The sequence below is a fragment of the Mandrillus leucophaeus genome, unplaced genomic scaffold (assembly GCF_000951045.1).
Source record: "Mandrillus leucophaeus isolate KB7577 unplaced genomic scaffold, Mleu.le_1.0 Scaffold114, whole genome shotgun sequence".
Taxonomy (NCBI): Eukaryota; Metazoa; Chordata; class Mammalia; order Primates; family Cercopithecidae; genus Mandrillus; species Mandrillus leucophaeus.
In genome coordinates, this window is record NW_012099654.1 from 1,676,971 (window position 1) to 1,681,600 (window position 4,630).

Sequence of the window (4,630 nt, forward strand, 5' to 3'; positions counted from 1 at the left end):
AATAGAACTCTTAACTTTCAACCTCCAAACATGCTCACTCCTAATTATTTCACCATTATCCATCAAGCAGAAACTCTAGGCATGAGCTTCGATTCCTCTTATTTTCACATCTATTGACTTTAGGCTCCTTCTCTCCATCTCTGTTACCACCACCCTAATTCAAGCCAACATCACCTCTTGCTTGGATTACTCCAAATTGTTCTTGCTCTCTCCTTGTCCTTCTATAATCCCTATTCCACATAGTAGTTAGTGATTTTTTTTTCTTTTTTTGAGAGGGAGTCTCGCTCTCACCCAGGCTAGAGTACAGTGGCACGATCTCAGCTTACTGCAACCTCCACCTCCTGAGTTCACGCGATTCTCCTGCCTCAGCCTCCTGAGTAGCTGGGATTACAGGCACATGCCACCACGCCTGGCTAATTTTTGTATTTTTAGTAGAGATGGGCTTTCACCATGTTGGTCAGGCAGGTCTCGAACTCCTGACCTCGTTGATCCACCTGCCTTGGCCTCCCAAAGTGCTGGGATTAAAGGCTTGAGCCACCATGCCCGGCCACTAGTGATTTTTTAAATGGCCAGTAAAACAAACCGATGGCATCCCATGTAGAAAGAAAATCAGTCTCCTTACTCCCTTACAGTTCCCTTCAGTTATTGAGCTCTTGCCTCTCTCTCCAGCCTACTTACTCATACTCTTCCTTCCCTTACTCATTCCCGTAAAGCCCTTGCTTGAGATCCTTCCCTGGCTGGTTTTCCTGCCCTTTACATTGCCACTTAAATTTCACCTCCTTAGAAACCTTCCCTGATCTCCCAATATAAAATACTCTTAGCATTTACTACGATTGGATATTTTGTTTTGTTTTCAGTCTTCCTCCAATCAGAAAGTAAACTCCATGAGAACAGAGTTCTTGTCTATTTTGTTCTCCACAATATTCCTTATTGTCTAGAAGATGACTTGGCACATAGCGCATGGTGGAAGAATATTGAATTAACAAGTATGTACAGATTTCCACTCAAATATTATTTCTGTAGCAATACAAGTATAGCATAAGCTGGATTCCATAAATTATGGTATATTATATGTGCACATGGAGATAGCCATTTAAAATAATGGGGTCAATCTGCAGATGTTAACATGGCAATCACATCCAAGATGTGTTCATGTATATAATGCAGTAGCCAGCCTCCCATGTAGTCCCCAGTGATCCTTGCCTGCTGGTATTTATGCTTTTAGGTAGTCTTCTCCCAGACTGAATTGGAGCTAGCTTGTCTGACCAAGCAATTGGAGCTAGCATGGTGGAGGTGATGGTGTGTGACTTCTGAAGCTAAGTAATGAAAGGCATTGTGGCTTTCCCCTTGTACTCGTGGATCACTCATTTTGGGGAACACCAGTCTTTGTGTTATGAGGTCAATCCAACAGCCCTGTGAAGAGGCCCACATGGAGGGAAACTGAAGCTTCCTGCCACCAACGTGCCAGCCCTGTGGAGGATCCTCCAGCCCCTGTTACATCTTCAGCTAGGAGCAGCTCCAGCCAGTATCTTAGCTGGCGCCTCATGAGATCCTAAGCCAGAACCATTGGGCTAAACTGCTCCTGAATTCATAACCCACAGAAACTGTGCGAGTTAGTAAATGTTTATGACTGTCTTAAGACACTAAATTTTGAGGTAATTTATGTATAATTTAAGTAATACATGGTGTAACTCCTTTTATTTTTAAAAAGCATGTATACATGTTTATACATGCATAAAAACATCTCAAAGAATATACAGAGGACATATAAACGGGTTCCCATTTGGGGGATAGGGAGGGTGTTCATTTCTCATTGTATACTTATACTCTCAGATTTACTTATTTAATTTACCTACTCAATAGGTATGGGTTTTTTAATTTGTATTTTTCTAATAATTAATGCTAAGTGTCTTTTATGCTTCAATATGCTTATTTGCCATCTATTCTATTCAGTTCTGCTTTTTGTTTATTTTTCATTTTTTGGAGATGAGGTCTCGCTATGTTGATCAGGATGGAGTATAGTAGCTACTCACGGGCATGATCATGGCTTCATGGCTCACTGCAGCCTTGAACTGCTGGGCTCAAGCAATGTTGTAAACAAAGGAGTGGTTAGAACGGTAAGTCATAGTAGCTGCCCTTCTGGAACTTTCTTGTCCTTCACGTTTACTTTGACTTTCTGCCAGTCTCAAGATCTAGCTCTGAAATAGACTATGCTTTAAAGGCTTTGGAGAAGCCCATATACTGGAGGGTTAGGTTTTGCAGTTTGTTTTTTTAAATATTGATGTATTCCACTGAGAACATCAACCCCTCAACTGGACAGCTGCTAAAGTAGAAATCCTAATTTAATTATTTGCATTTAATAATGCAGTAATGTTGCAATGAATGTTTGTGGGATTGTGAACCCCAAATATTTCAGACAGGGCTCAGTTAATTTAGAAAGTTTATTTTGCTAAGGTTGAGGACGCGTGCCCGTGACACAGCCTCTGGAGGTCCTGACAACTTGTGCCCAAGGTGGCGTGAAAAGAAAATATCTTGGGCCCCCAAAATCACTGCGCTAAAAGGAAAACTCAAGCTGGAAACTGCACAGGGCAAACCTGCCTCCCGTTCTATTCAAAGTCACCCCTCTGCTCACTGAGATAAATGTGTTATCTGATTGCCTTCTTTGGAAAGGAAGAAACTCAAAAGAATGCAAGAGGGTTTGTGTCTCACCTATCTGTGACCTGGAAGTCCCCTCCCCGCTTTTCCGGCCTTTGCTTCAAGTTATCCCGCCTTTCCAGACCAAACCAATGTACATTTCACATAAATTGATGTTTAATGTCCCCCTAAAATGTATAAAACCAAGCTGTGCCCTGGCCACCTTGGGCACATGTAGTCAGAATTTCCTGAGGCTGTGTGTGTCACAGGCATGCGTCCTCAACCTTGGCAAAGTAAACTTTCTAAATTAACTGAGAACTGTCTCAAATGTTTGGGGTTCACAGTGCTCACAGCAGTTTGGTTTTATACATTTGAGGGAGACAGGAGACATCAATCAACGTATGTGAGATGAACTTAGATTCAGTCTGGAAAAGTAGGACAACTTGACACGGCGGGGGGCTTTCAGGTCATGGGTAGATAAGAGACAAAACGGTTGCATTCTTTTGAGTTTCTGATTAGCCTCTCAAAAGGAGGCAATCACATATGCATTTTTTTTTTTTTTTTTTGAGATGGAGTCTCACTGTGTTGCCCAGGCTGGAGTGCAGTGGTGCAATCTCAGCTCACTGCAACCTCCGCCTCCCAGGTTCAAGCGATTTTCTTGCCTCAGCCTGCAGAGTAGCTGGGACTACAGGCGCCCACCACCACACTCAGCTAAATTTTTTTGTATTTTTAGTAGAGATGGGGTTTCAACATGTTGGCCAGGCTGATCTCAAACTCCTGACCAGGATGGTCTCGATCTCTTGACCTTGTGATCCTCCCACCTCAGCCTCCCAAAATGCTGGGATTATAGGCGTGAGCCACCGTGTCTGGCCCAGATATGCATTTGTCTCAGTGAGCAGAGGGGTAACTTTGAATAGGAGAGGCAGGTTTGCCCTAAGCAGTTCCCAGCTTGACTTTTCCCTTTAGCTTAGTGATTTGGGGGCCCCAGGATTTATTTTCCTTTCACAGGATGAAGGAATGAACCACCCACACTGCTGCTGAGTTCTTGATGGGCCCACAAGCACGGGCTGTGGTTTCTACCGGAGGTGGTCTGTAACTCTGGTCAGGCTTAATTTCTCACCAATAAAGACAGAGGCTGAGAAAGAGTCCATAGATTGACTCACTGGTAGAGGCAAGAGCAGCTCATATTCAAATCATAGAATATTTCAAACTGTCCCTCCAGAGAGGCTTTCCAAGGTTGGTCTGAGTCACTCTAATTGTTGACATTTAAGTAGGACAACCATCTCAGTGAAGTTCCAAGGCTTGAATAAAATGTAGGGGCTAGATCCCTTATTGCTAAGGGTTTGGTTTTTGTCTTCAAAACTGGGGGTCAGGAAAGGACTGGACACATCAGAAACTTCTCTTTGAGAAGACATCTAAACACCAAAGCAAAAACTCATCATTTTAATCAAGATCTGGAGGACACTAAGGATTACCTTTGATTCTGCAATAAATTATAGTCCTCTCAGGGGGCTCCAAAGGGTTAATGTTTCAGGAACAAAGTTGTAATCACTAAACTATGCATACTGATGAGATTATAGCCCTAAAGTTTATGAAATCTTGATAACCAGGAAATTAATTACAAGTTTGAAACTCCTGCTGCAAACCACTGAGGTGACACACTAGGAAAAAGCCCATAAAACAACTCCAGCCAAATCAGTTTAGCACTGGCCTTTGTTCTGAGCATCAGGACTGCTAATCTTTGTTCACTTTCAACTTAAGAGGTCTCACTGTTAGTAAATAAGCCTGTGGAGTTCAAAGTATTTACATTTTCAGACATTTTAGGACTCCGTTTAGAGAAACTAAACCACAATATGACATATAACACAAGAGCAAAGACAACCACATCCAAGGTACTACTCTGCTAGGGCCAGAGTTCCTCACACTTCCAATCAGGGGCCTAATTCAGATAGACCAGGGACTTTTCTAAGCCACTTTTCTTTTTTTTTTTTTTTTT